Below are 23,927 nucleotides of genomic sequence, written 5' to 3'. Positions count from 1 at the left end.
TTCCACCACTGAGGTTTTTGTGTCTCATCATTCAATAGAAACTGGATCTTCTCAGCAAAGACACCTGCATCTATCTGAATGGATGAGCAGCTGCTGCAATCTGTCTTAGAACATGCTCCGCCCCCTCCATTTACGAAGTGCAGAGTCCTCATATTTGTATCCTTCTCCGTGGAAGGCTGCGTCTCCCTTGATTCCAACTCTGAAGAGGTTGAGCCTGGGGAGTCAGCGCTGTGTTTTCTGTGCAGAAAGTGCAAACAACTGTCCTGATGCAACCAACCTCCCACACCCCAGAGGAATCGCCTTTCTGCTACCAGCTGTATGAGCTCATTGCTCTGCATGGCTGAAATGTAATGCAGTGACAACGGAGTGCCTGGCTGTACAGAGACTGACTCTACTCAGCAATCTTTACTCATGTCAGTTGTCCCATTGCCTTTCTAGTAGAAGAAGAGAGCCTGAGACATGAGGCCTGGTATAAGGGGCCTTGTTGGAGACCTAAGGCCTGAACTAAAGTAGTCAGGCCCAGCTGATATAAAACAAAGGTAGGAGAAGTCAGGCTATGAGCAGGCCGTTACAAAACATCCCTACTTGCAAGTTCACAGAACCTGTCAAAAACAGGGCTGTTATTGCAAAAACGCAAACATTCCTCAGAAGTGCTAGGCACAGGACGCTCATGTAAACTCATGCCAGAAGGGTAGTACCAGAACACCCCAATACCAAGTATGGTGTAAACACACTCCCTGAAGATAACAGGGACACACTGATGCCTCCTAAAGATAAGGCAGGATAACAGGGTGATGGATAGAGATGTTTTGATCATAGCCACAGGTAGAAGGTAAAGTGGTAACTAGCCATGTCAGAGGGGCAATAGGTTTGTATCAGTGTATAAAAGAGAGGTCAGAGAGGGGGTGTCTTGGTCTGGCTGAGGGGGAGCAGAGAGTCCTGCCACTCACTGAGCCAAGTCCATTGTAATGGGCATACGTGCGTTAGTGTACCTGTAGTACATATAGGACACTAGGATCATGCTTCATTGACAATAAACCTGGCCTTCGCCACTGAACCGAGTCTGTAGTCTTCTTGGGCAGTTCGATCAGAGTCTGCTAGGCCAGCTTTTTGCACAGAGCTGGTGCAGCACAGAGAGAACACACACAGAGCCGACAAGTGAGAACAGCCTTCAATGGAAGAATTGCACAAGTAACAATGGCTAACATGACTCAGACTTACCTGGGTGCTGAAGCCACACAGTTTAACAAACACACAGGAGATTGAATGTAAGAAAAAAGCACTAATTCCCCAGGTCAACCCCGTCAGAGGTTGAAACAAGTGTGACTTTTATAATTGCAACTTTTTTTAACTCTCATGATCCTAATGTGTAAAATATTTGAGATCATGAACAAACACCAGCTTACATTTTTTGGAGATGCCTATCCAAGGTGATGGCCTGTTATGATGTACTTACAAGATCCCTTTATTAACATTCAATATATGCTGCCATCTAGTGGGCATTTCTGAAAATAGCTGCCCATACTTCACCCTTACAACATGCGTTCACTTCGGGAAGAAAAACCAAATGCACAAAGTCAGAATGGGGGATAACTGGCTTGGAAGTAGCACTGCTGAGAAGGATCTGGGAATTAGGTGGATCACAACCTCAACATGAGTCAGCAATGAGATGCTGTTTCAAAAAAAAACAAATGCAATTTTAGGTTTCATTACCAGAGTCATAGCATGCAAGTTTCGGGAGGTGATAGTACCACTCTGCTCGGCTCTGGTTAAGCCTGAGCCGGAGACTCTGTCCAATTTTGGTCACCAATGTATAGAAAGGATGTAGAGAAACTGAAAAGGATCCAGAGACGAGCGACAAAGATGATCAAAGGGATGGAGCCATATGAGCAAAAGACTGAAGGAACTGTTTATGTTTGCTTTTGAAAAGAGCAGATTAATGGGGGACATGATAGCAGTCTTCAAACACTTGAAAGACTGCCATAAAAAGGAGAAAAGTTGTTCTCTCTTGCCACAGTGGGCAGGACAAGAAGCAATGGGTTCAAACTGCAGCATAGCAGATTTAGATTAAATCTCAGGCATCTCCTTCACTGGAAGTTTTCAAAAGGAGGCTGGACAGCCATCTGTCTTGGATGGCTGAGACTCAACAAATACTGTATCTTTGCAGGGGGCTAGACTAGATGACCCATGCGGTCCCTTCTAACCCAATGGTTCTATGCTGCCACCTATTGGCCATTTTACAGTATAACTTTCCCATTATTTTATTGGCCACTGAACTCTATTGACAGGTTTCAGAGTAGTAGCCATATCAGTCTGTATCCGCAAAGAGAATAGGAGTACTTGTGTCACCTTAAAGACTAACAAATTTATTGTAGCATAAATAGAAATCTATTGGCCACTAGTCAGTATTTCTGACCACCCTCCTTTCATTTCATCTACTCTGCTGCCATCTAATGTCCATTTCCCAGCATGACAGCCTGTTACTCTGCTCTCCTCTATGGATTCTACTTGCTATAGCTGCCTCTTTCCCATTTTTGAATCTCATGTCACCTGGTGGACATTATTTAGTATAACAGTGCATAACTCACTGCATAATATCTGCTACTATCCACAGTTCATTACATAGCATAAAGTTCCTTTTCTCTTCAATGCTCTTTCCTCACCTTTTATGTATCATTTTATAGCTTCACCTCCCTTTCCACTTCCTGCTTTTGGTCATTTGGCAACATAAGTTCTGCTTTCTTGCCCTTCCACTTTGGCTACTGTCCATTGGGCTGCATCTTTCCCAGTCCTCTTCCCTCTAGTGGCCCTACAAGGCATAACTGCATCTTTCCTCATTTCTTACCTATTGCTAGGTGTGCACTGTTCAAAATTTTAAACATTGGGAACCAAATCACACAACAGCATGATTGAAACATTAGTGGCCACAACTACACATACAACATTAGTGGGTCTCAAAGGTTAAGCAGATGTTTACCATTAATCCAGTCCATTTCTGTTGCTGGGGAGTCTGTTTTCAGTAGAAATACATAGATTGAAGCTAAGGTGACAGCAGCCCAGTGGTTCTCCAGGCTGAGATTCTAGAAGGCGTCTAAGCGAGTTAAGCACCCAAATCTTTTTGAAATGGGAGATGGCCGCTTAACTCTGTTAGGTCAGTTGGAAAATCCTTTCTCCAGTGCTGAAGTCCTACAGTTCTCACTGGTGCCCAGCTCCCCTCCCTCTGGCCAAGTCCTGATGTGCTCTCAGTGGCTGACCTAGCACTGCCATGTTTGGCACCACAGGTGCTTGTTGCTAGGCGGTAACCACTTCCTCTCATCATAGGTTGTGTCATGCCCCAAGGAGAGGGATCTGCATGCAGTAGAGCTGTTCAAGATACCTTGGGCAGGCTGGACACCATGTCATGAGAACTAGCTCTCTCAGGACATGCACTCGTTGCAGTGAGTTTTGGGGACACTCATTGTAACAGGTCCCCTCCCTTTGGACTGCTCTGTGCAATTGGTGGCAGCAGAGCAGCTCGTGCCCTGCAGGGCCGCATGCAGAGTCCCTCGCCAATGACCATTTGACAAACTCGATCGCAGAAATGGCCTCAGTTCTACGGGTACCCTGACAAACCCCCAGCTGGGTCTGGACAGTCCCAGTGGCCCTGGCTTGTGAGTCTACCTCTTTGTTTGCCCAACCTCTCTGCCTCCAAGGGCCCTGTGAGCCTGGAGCTGTTGCTTTGACAGAGCTGGTCACAGCTGAGTGTAGCCCAGGTAAGAACTATAAAGCTGTTGCTGGTGACGTGTCCAGAGGTCACTGCTGGGGCCTGGCTGTTTGCATCTGGCTTGTGTGAGTGTAATGAAGGTGGTTGGTTTGCAGGGGGGGTATGATGGGGATGGAATTAGGCACAATTTCAGAGGTGGCAGATTTCCTAGGCGTATGACCCCACAAAGGCTGCACCAAGAGTTTGGACAATAAAAATACTAACATTTATTTTGATAGTAATGGCTTTTTTACAGGTATTAAAAAATTGGTTAAAATTGTCTCCACTGCTCCTGATACCCAGTTGAAAACTCCATGATGGGAACATGGTTTTGGCCACCTCCCTCCCTGGCCCTTCCACTTAGATGGACAATGGGAGTTTTCAACTTAATTTTAATGGGGCTATGCGACGGGACCCCCGGTGTACAACCTGGAGCTGTGGGACCGCTGTGCCCCCTTATCTCTCCAGCCTGGGCTGTCTCTCATGATGCTTTAATAGTGAGAAGCAGCAACCCGCCCCCCCAGTTGCTGTTATCACTCAGTCACCAGCATACAGAGACATACCCAGCAGCCAACTGAGTTGCATGAATGCTCTCCAAGCTACTCATGAACTATACAAAGGGAGACACCAGCAAATCCCCCCAGCCTCGCACCCCCAGAAATGTACCATCTTAAACTGCTCAAGACCTTCTCTTGAACAATACAAAGTCATTAATTAGTTCGCCACTTCATCAAAGGATAGTGGACATAGACTCATAGACTCTAAGGTCAGAAGGGACTATTATGATCATCTAGTCTGACCTCCCGCATGATGCAGGCCACAAAAGCTGACCCACCCACTCCTGGAAGAATTCTCTCCCTTGACTCAGCTGTTGAAGTCCCCAAATCATGATTTAAAGACTTCAAATCGCTGAGAATCCTCCAGCAAGCGACCCCTGCCCCATGCTGCAGAGGAAGGCGAAAAACCTCCAGGGCCTCTGCCAATCTACCCTGGAGGAAAATTCCTTCCCGAACCCAAATATAGCGATCATCTGAACCCCGAGCATGTGGGCAAGATTCTTTAGCCAGACCCTCTAGAAAAAGTTCTCTGTAGTAACTTTTAATATCCCATCATTTACCATTGTTACTAATTACCAGCGATGGCATGTTATTGACCTATTGACTAAAATCACTTTATCCCATCAAACCATCCCCTCATGCAGCAGCTCTTGTAATCTGAGCAGATTCCCCAAGCATTTTAGACAAACTCACTGGTTAAGATTAACATTAAAATAAGTTTATTAACTACAGAAAGCTAGATTAAGTGATATATGTGTTAGGTAACTATCTCTGACCTTTACACCTAAGAAAAAAAATTAAAAACACATTCTAAATCCTAAACTTTATCAGACTGAGTAAGAATTGATTCAAACAGCTGTTCTCACCCCACTGGATGTTGCAGCCAGGTTACAGTTCTTAATACACAGGCTGAATTCCCTTCTCACCCTAGGACTAACCTCTCCAGTTCAAAGTCTTTGTCTTCCCAGCGTTCTTGCTGCCTCCAGAATAGGTGGTGGAGGAGAGAGCTGGTCTCATGATGCCACTGTCCTTTATTTTATACTCTCAATTCATGTCCCTGGAAAAATACTGGGCCAGACATGTCCTGGTGGGTCTTGCTGAGTCACAGAGTTCAATTCCCATTGTGTGGTGCTTGGCAACTGCCTGTTACAGAATTGTGAATCTCTTGTTTACAATTCCCCTGCTGGTCAATGGCTGGTGATGGTCGTTTAACGCCCGCCTAGATGAGGGTCGGCTCTTTTGTTGTCACTGGAGAACTAACAGTGGGCGATTCCCAGACTCCCAACATATTTCAATAACAACCATATAACAAAATCTCATAATGCCATATACAAATGATGATATACATATTTTGACAAAAAATGAGTTGCAGCAGATCATGACTTACAAGGCATGTTTTTTTTTATCACAACCATATAAAAAAGATTAATATGAGGGTTTCAGGGGGCTACTTTGAGGTAAAGTGCACCACAGGCTCATTGCTTCAATCACCCAGGCAGATTGCAAAACCTGAGGCTACATTATTATCTCAGAGTCTCTGCATGTTTTTGTGAAAGCCACATTTACTGACTGCTTTGCTCAAGGCTTCCTTGACCTCTCTGTTTCTCAGGCTGTAGATGAGGGGGTTTACCAGGGGAGTTAGGACCGTAAAGCAAAGAGAGAGCACTTTCTTCAGATCTCTGAGTGTATCACGTTTCAGTAGCATGTAGACAATGATTATGGTTCCATAGAAAATTGTCACCACAGTGAGGTGAGAGGAGCAGGTGGAAAAGGCCTTTTGTCTCCCAGTGGTGGAAGGGATTCTTAGGATGGTGGCGCTGATACACATGTAGGACATCAGGGTTAGTAGGAATGGAGGCAAGGTGAATACGGAGACTAATATGAAATTCACGAATATGCTCAGGTGTGTGTCACTGCAGGAGAGTTCCATCAGTAGGATGGGGTCACAATAGAAATGGTCAATTTCATTCGGACCACAAAAAATTAACTGGGATATGAATAATATAAAGATGGTAGTGGCCAAGCTACCATTTAACCATGACCCAGCAGCCAACTGGAGGCAAAACCTGTTATTCATAATAGTTGAATAGTGCAGGGGTTTACATATCGCTAAATACCTATCATAGGACATTGTTGCTAGGAGATAGCATTCCGTAGCTGCCAGAGAGGCAGAGAAATACAGTTGTGTGATGCAGCCACTGACTGAGATGGTTCTGTCCCCAGTCAGGAAACTGGCCAGTAACCTGGGCAGGATGGTGGAAGTGTAGCAGATCTCCAAGTAGGACAAGTTGCCCAGAAAAAAGTACATGGGGGTGTGAAAGTGCTGATCAGTCACAACAAGCACCGCAATGAGAGTGTTCCCAGCCACGGTTGCCATGTAGATCACTAGGAACATTAGAAAGAGAGGAATTTGAAGGTCAGGGAGATCCCCGAATCCCAGGAGGATTAATTCTGTGACGGTCGTTTGGTTTCTCCAATCTGTGCCTGCCATGGGTTGAGTCTAGGAACAAAAAAACAAGCTGGGCAATTGAATTGGAAGAACATAGCATTAAAAATTAATCACATCTTGTGAATTAATACCATAAATATTGAGAATATTCCCTTCCTCTCCTGGTTACAGGCTGAAATTTTAAGGCTAAATGTAGACTTCAGCGTAAAGTGCCAGAAGTCTCAGTCCAAGGACAGAACATTGGTACCCATATAGACCTCCCTCTGCCATATCAGAGCAATGACTAATATAACAGCCCATATCTCTGGTACAGAATTGGTCTGATCTGTCATATCAGAACTTGGCTATCTATCATATCCCATCTCGTGACATACCAGAGCTTAACAATTACGCTTAAGTTCTATATTTCACTTCTGTCAATAGCCAGAATAATGCCAGTTCTTAGGAGTCAAAACCAATAAGTACATCAACTAAAATCTTGGACTCAGATTTTTCATTGCAGTCTAGTGTCCATATACACTGATCTCTTGTTGGAATGAATGGAAATTAATCTATCTATATGGAATGACGCAGCCTCTGGCAGGACACTACTGAGAGTATCAATTCAGGATAAAATTGCTTTGAGCAAGGCAGTTACAGCCCAAAGATGGAGTTCCTTTACTATACTATTAAGGGACACCAAAGTAGCCAAACAGAGAGGACTTTGGTTTTATCTCACTGGCTAACCATAAGTCCAAAAAACCATAAGTGAAAACCAATATTCCAGTAAAAGAATAAAGGTTCTCCCAATCCCAAAAGACCAAGCCCCAGACCCAGGTCAATATACACATCAGATCTCACCCACAAATCATGCTGTTGCCAACCCTTTAGAATCTAAAATCTAAAGGTTTATTCATAAAAAGAAAGAAATATAGATGAGAGCTAAAATTGGTTAAATGGAATCAATTACATACAGTAATGGCAAAATTCTTGGTTCAGGCTTTTAGCAGTGATGGAATAAACTGCAGATTCAAATCAAGTCTCTGGAGTACCTCCATAGCTTGGATGGCTCATTGAGTACTTGGTTCAGAACTTCAGTTTGTAGCAAATTTCCTCCAGAGGTAAGAAGCAGGAATGAAGACAAAATGGAGATGATGCACCTTCCTTTTATAAACCTTTTGCCATGTGGCTTGTGCTTCCTTTGTCTCAAATACAAGCTACCCAGCACATGGCATGGAAAAACCTGAAAGTTCTGTCCATAGGCATTTCCCTGTATGCCTTTCTGAGTCACCAGGTATATCTGCCTTCTCTAAATGGGTCAGTTGTATAGCTGATGGTCCTTAATGGGTCATCAAGCAGGCCAGGCTGATGCAAATTGTGTGTGGTGTCACCCACAAGCATAGCACAAGTTTGAAATACAGACAGTACAGAGCCAATACTTATAACTTTAAATATAAACATGATACATGAAAACAGGTATCATAATCATAACCAGCAAATCATAACCTCCTCATAGACACCTTACTTAATCTCCTTTGTACAAGATTTAGTGCCACTACAGAATCTTGACAGGTTTCAGAGTAGCAGCCGTGTTAGTCTGTATCCGGAAAAAGAACAGGAGTACTTGTGGCACCTTAGAGACTAACAAATTTATTAGAGCATAAGCTTTCGTGGACTACAGCCCACTTCTTCGGATGCATATAGAGTGGAATAAATATTGAGGAGATATATATACACACATACAGAGAGCATAAACAGGGGGGAGTTGTCTTACCAACTCTGAGAGGCCAATTAAATAAGAGGAAAAAAAACAAAAAAAACTTTTGAAGTGATAATCAAGATAGCCCAGAATACCACCCTATACCGGAAACCTACTGACCGCTACACTTACTACATGCCTCCAGCTTCCATCCAGGAAACACCACACGATCCATTGTCTACAGCCAAGCTCTAAGATATAACCGCATTTGCTCCAATCCCTCAGATAGAGACAAGCACCTACAAGATCTCTATCAAGCATTCTTAAAACTACAATACCCACCTGCTGAAGTGAAAAAACAGATTGATAGAGCCAGACGAGTACCCAGAAGTCACCTCCTACAAGACAGGCCCAACAAAGAAAATAACAGAACACCACTAGCTGTCACCTTCAGCCCCCAACTAAAACCTCTCCAGTGCATCATTAGAGATCTACAACCTATCCTGAAAGATGATCCTTTACTCTCACAGATCTTGGGAGACAGACCTGTCCTCGCTTACAGACAACCCCCTAACCTAAAGCAAATACTCACCAGCAACCACACATCACTGAACAAAACCACTGACCCAGGAACCTATCCTTGTAACAAAGCCCGATGCCAACTCTGTCCACATATCTATTCAAGTGACATGATCATAGGACCTAATCACATCAGCCATACCATCAGGGGCTCGTTCACCTGCACATCTACTAATGTGATATATGCCATCATGTGCCAGCAATGCCCCTCTGCCATGTACATTGGCCAAACCGGACAGTCTCTATGCAAAAGAATTAATGGACACAAATCTGACATCAGGAATCATAATACTCAAAAACCAGTGGGAGAACACTTTAACCTGTCTGGTCATTCAATGACAGACCTGCGGGTGGCTATATTACAACAGAAAAACTTCAAAAACAGACTCCAACGAGAGACTGCTGAGCTGGAATTGATATGCAAACTAGACACAATCAACTCAGGATTGAATAAGGACTGGGAATGGCTGAGCCATTACAAACATTGAATCTATCTCCCCTTGTAAGTATTCTCACACTTCTTATCAAACTGTCTGTACTGGGCTATCTTGATTATCACTTCAAAAGTTTTTTTTTCTCTTATTTAATTGGCCTCTTAGAGTTGGTAAGACAACTCCCACCTGTTTATGCTCTCTGTATGTGTGTATATATATCTCCTCAATATTTATTCCACTCTATATGCATCCGAAGAAGTGGGCTGTAGTCCACGAAAGCTTATGCTCTAATAAATTTGTTAGTCTCTAAGGTGCCACAAGTACTCCTGTTCTTTTTACAGAATCTTGGTTGCAACAATGGTCTATACTGTCATAGTTCGTGTCAATAACCTCACAACATATATCCTGGTATATTCAGCATTTCAATACCCTTTAGGAAAAGGAACAATTTTCATCCCCTCACAAGAGATCAGTGTATGTTGAAAATTATGAAGTGGAGTAAATGCTCCCTTAGTTGCTGTGGTGGTGATAGTGATGTGGTAAGTGACTGGCAATGCCTTTTCATTTCCTGATGTTCACTCTGTAGCAGTAATAAAATACATCTCTTTGGAGGGTTGAATCTTAGGAAGGGGCAAAACCAGGCTGATGTGCAACCCAAACTGGGGAGTGACCTTCTGCACTCCAGAATGAGTGTGGGATGATAATACAAGAACAAGAATGGCACTGGACGGTTGTGGAAAAAAGATGCTGTCCCTGAACTCAGAGTCTAGAAACAATCTGGCATGTGTGATCCAGGCTAGTAACACTCTGTCACCACTTCCCACCTCATTTGGGGACACACTAAGCCAGATCCTCAACTTGTGTAAATCAAGGTAACTCCATTTGTGTCAGTGGGGCAGATCCCCAACTGAGGACCTGTCACCAGACATGGATCTCAAGCTCCCTGTCTATTAAATGGTGCTATAAATGCTGACTGACACTGCGGTGGGAAGGTGAGGCTAAAACTGTAAATATTCACCTGAAGAAGAGCTCTGTGTAGCTCAAAAGCTTCTGTCCTCCACCAACAGAAGTGTATCCAATAAAAGATATTACCTCACCCATCTTGTTCCTCTAATATTCACAAAGCACATTCATGCCCCTGTTTGGAAGGTGATATAGAAATACAGTCAGGAAGATGGTCCTCACTTGTAACCACCACACAGCCCAAGCTTGAAGCAATGAGCTCTTATTTATCAGTGTTTAGCTGCCAGGACTCAGGATCCTCAGATGAGGTTTTTCTCTCTCCTCTTTCTGCAGAAACTGGATTTTCTCAGTGAAGAGACCTGCATCTCCTTGAATGGATGAGCAGCTGCCGCACTTTGTCTTAGAACACGCTCTTCCTGCTCTATTTACAAAGTGGAGATGTCTCCTGATACTTGTATCCTTCTCCATGGAAAGCTGCCTCTCCCTTGATTCAACCTCTGAAGAGGCTGAGCCTGGGGAATTAGTGCTTTTTTTGTGTGCAGACAGTACAAACAGTTGTCCTGATGCAACCAACCTCCCCCCACCCAGAGGAATCGCCTTCCTGCTGTATGAGATCATAGCTCTGCATGGCTGAAATCTAATGCAGTGCCCATGGAGTGCATGACTGTGCAGAGACTGACTCTACTCAGTCATCTTTAGTCATGTCAGTTGTTCCATTGAAGGCAACTACATAAGTAACAATGTCTAAGAAGGTCAGGCCTGCCAGGTTGGGTGCTGAAGCCACCCAGTTTTACAAACACATAGGAAACATAATGTAAAGTAGATTTAATCCATAGTTTGCAAATGAAAGATTTGGATGAAAGACTCTTCCCCCCAGAAATATTTCTCCCAAGGAACTTTTGTTATTCTTAATTACAAATGTTTATTTAACAACACTCTCACCCTTCTTCTGAGCAGTAGTGGAACTCAGCATCTTGCAAATTGGTTTCTGTGACATTCTGTGCCTCGGGGGAACATCCTGCACCCTCATGTTCATACTTATAACATGTTTGTGTGGAATCCAATGCAAAGTTTGTCATGTTGGGTGTCTTTGGAAGGCTCATGATGCACTGACCATCGTTATTAAAGTAATTTACAGGTTGTAAATTCATGTATATATGTATGTAGGTATGAGGCTGAAAATGTATCCTCAAGACTTAAAACAAGCCCAGACAAAACGTTGCAGGAGCGGAGGGACAGTCAGGGCCGGCTCCAGGTTTTTTGCCGCCCCAAACAAATAAAAGAAAGAAAAGAAGCCAGAGTACTGCCTCCAAAGCAAAAAAAAAATAAAATAAAAAAATAAAGGGCCGGCCCAAAGGGCCAGAATGCTGCCCCTTGGAAAGTACCGGCCCAGGCACATGCTTGGGACTCTGGTGCCTAGAGTCGGCCCTGGAGACCGTTCACATCTCATCAGGATGTGTATGAGACAAACCCAACCCAGCCTAGCAAGAACAAAGAATTAGTTTGACTCTCGAGTGAGAGTCCTTTGGTCAGTTTGGGACTATGATAAAGTAATGACTCTGAAAGGGGGTGGGACAAATCCAAGAGGGGAGAAAGAGCCTTATAAAAGGGAGAGACATTTGCCATGCTCTCTCTCTTCCACCTCCATCTACAAAAAAACACCACCAAGCAACTGAATCGCTGATCAAAGGGGAGAGCCTGGCTGAAGGGCAACTAGTTAGCCTGTGGTGAGAAGCATCTAAGTTGTAAGGATACTGAGTGTTAAGATTAGTTTAGAATGTGTTTTGCTTTTATTTCCTTTGGTAACTTATGTGAACTTTTTGCCTATCACTTATAATCACTTAACATCTATCTTTTGTAGCAAATAAACTTACTTTTATGTTTATCCTCACCAGTGAGTTTGCCTAAAGTGTTTGTTCAGGTGTCAAAGACTGTGCATTTCCACTTTCCCTTGAAGTAAATGATGAATCAATTCATAAATTGGCATTGTTCTGTCCAAGGTGGTATATCCCTGAGGTACAAGGCTGGAAGCTGGTGGGATCCGGATGGTGTCGTTCTCTGTGAGATTCATGAGTGTCTGTAGGAGCATTCATGCAGTTTAGCTGGATGTGGGGCTCCACCTTCTGTTGGACTGAGTGATAACAGCACCTGGAGGGGTTTGCTTCTTGTCACTAGCAGAGCTTGTGAAAGACATCCCAGGCTAGTGTGTTCAGGGGGCAGAGCAGATCTCACAGTTCCAGGTTGTACCCGGGGAAACCACCTAGACTGTCACAGTTTCTCATTGGAGGAGAATCCAGTGATGTGGACTCTTAGTATAACTCATTTGTTTACACTATATACACCAATCCTGGAACAGAGGTGGCCACAGACAACAAGCAGGGTCTCCCCTCTTTTAGGGATCTCAGACTGTATGCCAGAAGCAGGACTAGTGTGCAAGGACCTTTCCCCCACACAATACTTTCAGCCTAGGACACTAAGGGTGAAAGCTGGGTAATGACCAATGAGTGGGAGCTGGGCAAGGCAGGGTATTACTCTATATGACTCTCTGATGAGTGTTGCTGAGCTTCTTTCTAATGCTATTGCATCATGTGTTTACATATTTTCAATGCAACACCCTCTGGTCTGTATCCTAATAACTTCCCTATATTGCATTAACTTCCCTATAGGTCCATTGTCACTCCTGTGACATACCCTATGGGTTGCCTGAGTATTCTGTGTGTTGGATTCTCATTTCTGAGAGGTTCCTGCCTCTCCCAAAGGAACAGAAAATAAATTGTTTGAAATGGGAAAGGAAATGTCCAGCCTTCTCTGTCCTGAGGCTACTGGGGTGATGCACGGTTCTCACTTTTTGGGGCAACCCTACTTTAAAGAAACTTCTTAGGTTTTCTGATCCATTTGATTTGGCCAATGTTCATCCCAAGAGTCACTGAGGTGTTCTCAAATCTGTACCTGCAAAAGTGCCAGAGAGATTGTAGAGATGACACTTTGGAAAGGGTTTTCCATAAATGTGTCCTTTTATAGTCAGCGCTTTTTGAGCCCCTGCCTGGTGACATAATGGAACCTGGACATTTGGAGGCTGCCTAATTAGTCTCCCCTATCCCTGGCATTACTGACTAATGAGATAAGGAGAGAGACAATGTATTCGAACTGGCATCCTAATTGAAATCCCCGAGGTGGTGAAAAGCAGCACTCAGTACAGAGTAACTGCACAGGCGTTGTTCTAAACTATCTAACCTGTGGGCATATCATGGTTATTATTAAGCTGCAAAGCATCACCATTTGCAATGTCAGGGATTGGATATTTACATGGATATCAGTAATGTCCAGAGCTATCATAATTAATGACAACCAACATTTTGGAAGGGTATTAAAACTCATGCTTCAGGTATTGAGCCAATCACTACATAATAGAGACCAAGGTGAGAGCTATATGGGGGGTGGAGAGGGGGGCAGATTATCCCACCTCTACCTCCTGTGGGATTCTTCCATCTTCCTCTTAAACTTCTGGGTATGGCCTCTGTCAGACAGGATATTGGACTAGATGGACCTAGTGTCTGATCCAATCTGACGATTCCTATGTTCCTATGAAAAGAGAATAGGTAAATCTGGGGTCATTCTACTCAAAGCACAGACCAATATCTGAGTTCTGGAATACTTGAATTAGGCTAGGACTACACTAAGGGGGGCAGGGGTTGATTTAAGATATGCAAATTCACGTAGCTGAATTTGGCGTATCCTATTTGACTTACCCCACTGTGAGGACGGCGGCAAATCGACCGCAGGGGCTCCCCCGTCGACGGCACTTACTCCTCCTGACAAGGTGGCAGTTAGTGCGTCGATTCAGGGATTGATTTATCCGTCTAGATGAGACATGACAAATCAATCCCTGAGAGATCGATTTCTACCCGCTGATCCAGGCGAGTAGTGTAGACTAGCCCTTAGATACTAGTCGAAGAGGGCACATTTGACAGGATCTATCTCCATCCACTAGAGGGCAGTCCCCGCCACACATTTCCTTAAATTATTTTTATATTGTCTCCATACAATATATTTATATTGTCTCCATACTCCTGCTTTCCAGAAGTTGGTATACAAGCATGAAGTTCTCATTTTTTTTAACCCAAGTTTTCTCATATGAACCCAAATAAAATTATTGTTTCAGCTTTTCAGCAACAAACCATTTGATTTATTTATTATTGGTTTAGTTGCAAAATAGATTGGGAAAACATTATTCCCAACCCTTTTTTGGGTTGGTTGGTTTGTTTTTATGGTGATGGTGTTTGAACTTTTTAATAAGGGTCCCACTTCAACCTATTTTTCAGCTGACTAATTTTGTGTCTCCAAATCTTTGTTGCGAACATTGCCCAATGTGACGTATCAATTCCTTATGTAACCCTTCTGCCAGTTGTAGTCAGCAGCAACAGGGGACAGGTTCAATATCTATGGGTTCCTTTCCATCAATACAACACAAAACCAGCTCCAGCCCCAACCCAGTAACCTGAGACAATTACACAACACTCCTTGGGCGCATCTAAGCGTGCTTACGTAGCTTGTCTGAGTGCTCCCAGAGTCACTCATGAAATCTCACAGAGAAAGGCACCAACCAGATCCCCCCCCCCCCAGCTTCCAGTCTTGTACCTCAGGAATATACTGTCCTGCACTGTTCAAGATCCTTTCTTGTACAATTCAAATTTATTATTTGATTCACCACTTACTTCAAGGGAAAGTGGACATGCACAGCCCTTGTTACCTGAGCAGATTTACCAAACACTTCAGACAAACTCATTGGTAAGAATAAACATAAAAGTAAGTTTATTTTGACCACAAAAGATAGATTTTAAGAGGTTATAAGTGATAAGCAAAAAGTTTAGAAAAGTTACCAAAAGAAAATAAAAGACAAGGACGCAATCTAGATCATGGGTGGCCAGCCTGAGCTTGAGAAGGAGACAGAATTTACCAATGTACATTGCCAAAGAGCCACAGTAATACATCAGCAGCCCCCCATCAGCTCTCTCCCCGAAGCTGTATAACACTGTATAAGTGGTGAGGAAAGGACCCTGAAGAGATAAGGACCACATAAATTAATGAACTGTGGACAGTAGCAGATGTTGCGGAGTGAGAAGTAGGCAGTTTTCTAAATAATGGCTAGCAGGTGACTTGAGTCAAGACCTGGAAAGAGGCAGCAATGATAGCAAGAAGAATCCAATAGAGGACAGCAAAGAAACAGGCTGGGAAATCAACACTACACGGCAACAGAGGAGTGGAACTGAGAGGGGGTGTCAGAAATACTGAGTAGTGACCAAAAGATTTTAGTAGCCAATACAATAATGGGAAAGCTATACTAGAAAAAGGCCACTAGGTGGCAGAATATATTGAATATTAATAATGGGGTAGGGCAAGTACATTATAACAGACCATCATCTTGACAGGTATCTCCCTAGAGTGAAAGCTGGTATTTGTTCATGATCTCAAATATTTTCCACATTGAATCATTAGACTTAATAAAAGATACAATTATACAAGTCATGCTGTACAAGTCCCACTGGACATTGTTAGCTACAAAGCTTTGGAGTCACAGAATGAACCAAGTGGAAGAAAGGTTGAAGTGGGACCGTACCAAAAACCGTGAAGACCAAATACAAATATGAGGCAGCATTTACACTTTTTAAATCGAAGGGGAAGCTCATTTTCCAAAGGTAGATCAAATGCACCTGTTCATCCCTTCAGGTAACTGCAGGTCTCTTCATTGAGAAAACCCTGTTTTTGAAGAAAGAGGAGAGACAAGAACTTCAGCTGATGAACCTGAATCCTGGTGGCCAAACCCTAAGAAATAAGAGCTCATCTCTTCAAGCTTCGGCTGTGCTGTGGTTACAGGTGAGCACCATCTGCCTGACTGCATTTCTATACCACCATCAAACAGGGCCATCAATGTGCTTTGTGAATATTAGAGGGACAAGGTGGGTGAGGTAATATCTTATATTGCACTAACTCCTGTTGGTGAATGACAGAAGCTTTTGAAAAAAAGGACAGGAGTACTTGTAGCACATTAGAGACTAACAAATGTATTTGAGCATAAACTTTCGTGGGCTACAGCCCACTTAATCAGAATGGAACATACAGTAAGAAGATATATATACATAGAGAGAATATGAAAAGATGGAAATTGCCATACCAATTCTAAGAGGCTAATTAATTAAGATGAGCTATTATCAGCAGGAGAAAAAAAAACTTTTGTAAAAACATCAAGATGGCCCATTTCAGACAGTTGACAAGAAGGTGTGAGGATACTTAGCATGGGGAAATAGATTCAATTTATGTAATGACCCAGACACTCCCAGTCTGTATTCAAGCCCAAGTTAATGGTATCTAGTTTGCAAATTAATTCCATTTCAGCAGTTTCTCGATGGAGTCTGTTTTTGAAGCTTTTCTATTACAAAATTGCCACCTTTAAGTCTGTTACTGAGTGACCAGAGAGGCTGAAGTATTCTCCTACTGGTTTTTGAATGTTATGATTCCTGATATCAGATTTGTGTACATTTATTCTTTTGTGTAGAGACTGTCTGGGTTGGTCAATGTACATGGCAAGGAGCATTGCTGGCACATGATGGCATATATCACATTGGTAGATGTGCAGGTGAACGAGCCCCTGATGGCGTGGCTGATGTGATTAGGTCCTATGATGGTGTCACTTGAATAGATATGTGGAAAGACGATCCCTCACTTTCACAGATCTTGGGAGACTGGCCAGTCCTTGCTTACAGACAGCCCCCCAACCTGAAGCAAATACTCACAAGCAGCCACATACCACACAACAAGAACACTAACCCAGGTGTGATGGGTTAGATCACAGAAACCCCCTGGGAGCTGCCACCTGATGTGCCAAGACTACTTCTGCCCCTGCATTCCTGCCCTGTCTGCTTAAAACCAGGCAGGGCACTGAAGTCCTAAGCTGACTCGCTATCCTGCTGCAAACCCAGACCCAGGTCTGAACCATGTTCCCTAACAGCTGTAGGCTAGACTGAAAGCAGCTTACAGAAGTGTTCTTATCTTTAACACTCAGATGCCCAACTCATAATGGAGTCTAAACCCAAATAAATCTGTTTTACCCTGTATAAAGCTTATAAAACTCATAAAGTCTTCGCCCTCTATAACACCGATAGAGAGACATGCACAACTATTTGCCCTTCAGGTATTAATACATACTCTGGGTTAATTAATGAGTAAAAGGTGATTTTATTAAATACAGAAAGTAGGATTTAAGTGGTTCCAAGTAGTAACAGACAGAACAAAGTGAATTACCAAGTAAAATGAAATAAAACATGCAAGTCTATGTCTAAGGAAACTGAATACAAATAACACCTCACCAGTTCCAGTAAGTTTCCTTTTACAGACTAGTCTCCTGCTAGTCTGGGTCCAGCAATCACTCACACCCCTTGTAGTGACTGTCCTTTGTTCCAGTTTCTTTCAGGTATCCTTGGGGGTGGAGAGGCTCTCTCTTTAGCCAGCTGAAGACAAAATGGAAGGGTCTCCCACAGGCTTAAATATATTTTCTCTTGTGGGTGGAGACCCCCTCCTCTCTCCTATGCAAAGTCCAGCTCCAAGATGGAGTTCTGGAATCACCTGGGCAAGTCACATGTCCATACATGACTCACAGTTTTTACAGGCAGAAGCCATTGCCCACATGGTATCTTGTATGTCTCCAGGAAGACTTCTTATGTGGATTGGAGTATTCCAAGATGCATTGTTTCTTAAGTGCTTCTTGATTGGGCACTTAACTTTGAGAATTCCTTTCTAAAGAAGCTGATCAAATGACTTACAAAGCTTACTTAGAAATCAAGCAAGTATACAGACAGTAGTCATAACTTGGAGTACAAAAATGATATATGTGTACAAATAGGATGAATAGATTCAGTAAACCATAACCTTTACAGAGATATGTTACATGGCACATATAGCATAAAACATACTCCAGTTATGTCATATTCCCATAAAGCATTATGGGATACATCGTCACACCAGGAACCTATCCTTGCAACAAAGCCCGATGCCAACTCTGCCCTAACCCTGTGACTCCAGTGAGAAACTGCTGAAATGGAATTAATTTGCAAATTAGATACCCTTAACTTGGGCTTGAATACAGACTGGGAGTGGCTGGGTCATTACACAAATTTAATCTATTTCCCCACGTTAAGTATCCTCACACCTTCTTGTCAACTGTCTGAAATGGGCCATCTTGATTATCACTACAAAAGTTTTTTTTTCTCCTGCTGATAATAGCTCATCTTAATTAATTGGCCTCTTAGAGTTGGCATGGCAACTTCCACCTTTTCATATTCTGTGTATGTATATATATATTCTTACTGTATGTTCCATTCTATGCATCTGATGAAGTGGGCTGTAGCTCACGAAAGCTTAGGCTCCAATGAATTTGTTAGTCTCTAAGGTCCACAAATACTCCTTTTCTTTTTGCGGATACAGACTAACACGGCTGCTACTCTGAAACCAGAAGCTTTTGAGCGACACAGGGCTCTTCTTCAGGTCAGTATTAGCAGTTTTAGCCTCACCTTCCCACATCAGTGCCAGTCAGCGTTAATAGCACCATTTCACAGAGGTGGAGCTTCAGATCCATGTCCTGTGACAGGTCCTCAGTTGGGGAACTGCCCCACTGACACAAATGGAAATACCTTGATTTATATCACCTGGGGATCAGGCTCAGTGTGTGCCCCAATGGAGTGGGGAGTGGAGACAGAGTCTTACTAGCCCGGATCACACATGCTAGATTGTTTCTAGACTGCGAGTTCAGGGACAACATCTTCCACCCCCACCCCCAAGTGATTTATCATCCCACAAACATTATGAAGTGCAGAGGGTCACTCCCCAGTTAGGGTTGCACATCAGCCTGGTTCTGTCCCTTCCTAAGATTCACCCCACAAAGAGCCATACTTTATTACTGCTACATAGTCAACATAGGGGGAAAAAAAAGGCGCTGCCAGTCGCTCACCACGTCACCATTATCACCACAGGAACTAAGGGAGAATTTACTCCACTTCAGAATGTATGGCATAAACTGATCTCTTGTGAGGGGATGAACATTATTCCTTCTCCTACAAGGCACTGAAAAGCTGAATATACCAGGATATATGGTTAGATTAATTTCTACTAATTCTACCAGGAAACTGGTGCATAAGAACACTAGACTGCATTGGAAATCTCAGTCCAACATTTTAGTTGATGTATTTATTAATGTTGACTCCTAAGTCATGGCATGATTCTGGCCATTGACAGAAGTGAAATACATCATTTAAGCATCATTATTAATCTCCTGTATGTCACTAGAAGGAATATGACACTAGATAAAGAAATGGTCTGATCTGACTTATCAGTACTCGGTTACCAGAGAAATGGCCTGTTATATTAGTCATTGTTCTGACATGACAGAGGGAGATCTACCTGGACAGCAATATTCTGTCCTCGGACTGAGACGCCTTGCACTTAGCATTGAAATATACAATTAATCTTAAAATTTCAGCCCGTAACCAGGAAGGAAAGGGTAGTTTCTGAAAATTTATGGAATTAAATCACAAACTTTTAACTATGTTTGTCCAATTGAATTGCACATTTTGTTTTATTGTTCCGAGACTAAACCCATGGAAGACAGAGACTGGAGAAATCAAACAGCTGTCACGGAATTCATCCTCCTAGGATTTGGGGATCTCCCTGAACTGAAAATTCTTCTTTTCCTGATGTTCCTAGTGATCTACATGGCAACCGTGGCTGGGAACACTCTCATTGTGGTACTGGTTGTGACTGATTAGCAGCTTCACACCCCAATGTACTTCTTCCTGGGCAACTTGTTCTGCTTGGAGACCTGCTACACATCGACCATCCTGCCCAGGATGCTGGCCAGTCTGGGAACAAAACCATCTCATTCAGTGGCTGCTTCACACAATTTTTTATCTTTGGTTCTCTGGCTTGTACAGAATGCTATCTCCTAGCAGCAATGTCTTATGATCGGTATTTAGCGATATGTAAACCCCTGCACTATTCAACTCTTATGAATAACAGGTTTTGCCTCCAGTTGGCTGGTGGGTCATGGTTAAATGGTTGTTTGGCTACTGCCATCTTTGTCTTATTCCTATCACAGTTAACATTCTGTGGCCCAAATGAAATTGACCATTTCTATTGTGATGCCATCCTGTTTATGGAACTCTTCTGCAGTGACATATGGAACTCTCCTGCAGTGACACACGCTGGATAATATTGTTCCATCTCATACTATCCTGTGTATTCACCCTGCCTCCATTTCTATTAACCCTGACATCCTACGTGTGTATCATTGCCAGCATCCTGAGTATCCCTTCCACCATAGGGAGACAAAAGGCCTTTTATACCTGCTCCTCCCATCTCATTGTGGTTACAATTTACTATGGAACCCTAATGATTGTCTACGTGCTTCCGAAACACAGTACATTAAGCCTCCTAAACAAAGTGCTGTCTCTTTCCTACACAGTCATGACTCCCCTGGTAAATCCCCTCATCTACAGCCTGAGAAACAGAGAGGTCAAAGAAGCCTTGAGCAAAGCAGTCAGTAAATATGTGGCTTTCACAAAAACATGCTGAGACTTTTCCTAAATCACCCAGGCAGCTTGAAAACCTCAGTCTATCAGCACCCATTGAAATTAAGTTGAAAACTCCCATTGGAAATCTCAGCACTAATATGAAAAAAATGGAGATGATCTGTATGGAGTTACTGAGACAGTCTTCATAGTCCCGTGCTGCCTCAATGTTACACAACATATAGGAAAGTGAGGTTGCGGACAGCTGTATCACTCTCTCATGTTCAGCACTGAGACACACAGTATGATTATATTTTTCTCCATGGTGTTGGCTAAATGTTCACCCTATGGGATGAACTTGTACAGCGTCTGAAACTGCACAGAGCTGACATTGTGTAAGGCACAAAACCCACTAATTATCCAAGTAAATCCATGTGTATATCTCCTGTTCATGGTTTCTCTATGTTAGATAATAAAGTCTTGTAATCAAATTCAGACAGTCAAACACAAACAGAACACAATGGGTGACATCATGTTTGTTTCTGCCAATCATTTTTTATTCCCGTAAATATGAAATGGAGGATCCAGCTGGAACTCAGGACAGTGTTGTCCATCTAACTGGAAGGACCATGGAGGAAAGTGGCCATAACCACATTCCCATCATGGAGTTTTTAACTGGGCACCAGACAGAGTGACGACAACTTTAACCATTTTTTTATTTCCATAAAAAGCACTTTTTGATCCAAATTAATGGTTGGACAATAAAAAATACTAACTCTGGTGCAGCAGATATGGGGACATAAGCCTGGAAAATCTGCTACCCCTGAAATGGTGCTTATTGCCATCATACCCCTCTGCAAACCCACCACCTTCACTGCACTCACACAGGCTAGATGCAAACACCCAAGCCTCAGCAGTGACTTCTGGACACTTCACCAGGAACAGCTTCATAGCTCTTACCTGGGCTACACGCGGCTATGACCAGCTCTGGCAAAGCACCAGGCCCAGGCTCACAGGGCCCTTGGAGGCTGGGAGGTTCGGCAAACAAAGAGCTGCACTCACAAGCCAGGGCCACTGGAACTGTCCAGACCCAGCTGGGGGTTTGCCAGGGTACCCGTAGAACTGAAGCCATTCCTAGGGTCGGGTCTGTCAAACCGGCACCGAGGAGGGACTTGGCATGTGGCCCTGCAGGGCAGAAGCTGCTTTGCTGCTGCCAACGGCACAGAACAGTTCAAAGGGAGGGGACTTGTTAGGTTGAGCGTCCCCAAAACTGACTGCAACAAGCACCTGTCCCGAGAGGGCTAGTTCTCAGCACATGATGCCTAGCCAGTCCTATGTGCCTTAGACAGCTCCACTGCACTCAGGACCCTCCCCTTGGGACATGAGGCAACCTATGGTGAGATGCAGCAGCTACCACCTACCAACGGGCAGAACTCCAATGGTGCCAAAATGGCAGTGATGGCTCAGTCACTGGGAGCACATCAGGGCTTGGCCAGAGGCAGGGAGGTGGACACCGATGAGACCAGAAGGACTTCAGCACTGCGGGAAGGATTTTCCAAGGGCCCTAATGGAGTTATGCACACAAATCCCTATGAAATGGGAGTTGGGCATTTAACTCCATTAGATGCCTCTGAGAATCTCAGCCTGAAGAGCCACTGGGATTCTATTTCAGTAGGTTCAATCTATGCATTTCCATTGGAAACAGAATGATTGGACACCCCTGCTGAACCTTTGAGGGCTGCTGCTGTTGTTGTAGGTGCTGTTGTCACCACTAATGTTGCAAACATGCTGTTGTACCATTTGTTTCTCAGTGGCTATAATTTGGAACAGTGCACACCTAGCAGTAGGTAAGAAATGAGGAAAGATGTGATTATGCTCTCTAGGGTCACTAGAAGGCAGAGGAATGGGTAAGTTGCAGCTCTGATGACCAATGGCCAATGGATAGCAGCCAAAGCGGAAGGGCAAGACAGGAGAAATTATGTTACCAAATGACCACCCAAGGGAAGAACAAAGGGAAGTGAAGCTGTATAACGCTGTTAAAGGGTTAGGAAAGGACCTCTGTGTATGTAATGAACTATGGATAGTAGCAGATGTTGCAGAGTCAGAAGTGGGCAGTTTTTTAAATAATGGCCAGGAGGTGACATGAGTCAAGAACTGGAAAGAGGCAGCGATAGAATAATCCATTAATAATCCAGACTGTCGTGCTGGGAAATGACCACTAGATGGCAGCAGAGTAGAGGGAATGGGAGGGGGTGTCAGAAATATTGACTAGTGACCAACAGATTTCAGTAACCAACACAATAATGGGAAAGTTATACTGTTAAATGTCAGAGGGATGGCCATTTTAGTCGGTATCCACAAAAACAGTGAGGTGTCCAGTGGCACCTTAAAAAGTAACAGATTTATTTGGACATAAGCTTTTGTGGGAAAAACCACTTCTTCTGATGCATGGAGTGAAAATTACAGATACAAGCATAAATATACTGGCACATGAAGAGAAGACAGTTACCTTACAAGTGGAGAACCAGTGATCACTAGGCCAATTCAATAAGGGTGGATGTGGTCCACTTCCAATAGTTAATGGACGCTGGAGGCATTTAGGTATGAAGAGTGGTCAGTAGGTTTCTGATATAGGGTGGTGTTTATGTGACTATCACTTATTTGTACAGTAGTGTCAAGGAAGTGGATCTCTTGTGTGGACTGGTTCAGGTGAAGGTTGACGGTGGGGTGGAAATTGTTGAAATCCAGGTGGAATTCTTCAAGGGCCTCCTGCCGTGCATCCATATGATGAAGATGTCATCACTGTAGCACAAGTAGAGGAGGGACACTAGGGGACGAGAGCTGAGGAAGCGTTGTTCTAAGTCAAACATAAAAATGTTGGCATACTGTGGGGTCATGAGGGTACCCATAGCAGTGCCTCTGACTTGAAGGTATAAGTTGTCCCCAAATCTGAAATGGTTGTGGGTGAG

At 43.5% G+C, this 23,927-nt stretch overlaps 1 pseudogene; it reads left to right on the top strand.

The window, feature by feature from the left end:
* The window catches only part of LOC117887544, a 67,444-nt pseudogene extending 46,784 nt beyond the window's left edge, over positions 1–20,660 (top strand).
* Positions 20,661–23,927: the final 3,267 nt, after the last annotated feature.

The sequence above is a fragment of the Trachemys scripta genome, chromosome 14 (assembly GCF_013100865.1).
Source record: "Trachemys scripta elegans isolate TJP31775 chromosome 14, CAS_Tse_1.0, whole genome shotgun sequence".
NCBI lineage: Eukaryota > Metazoa > Chordata > Testudines > Emydidae > Trachemys > Trachemys scripta.
The sequence above is the reverse complement of the archived record's forward strand: the minus strand, read 5'-3'. Positions and strand labels throughout refer to the sequence as shown.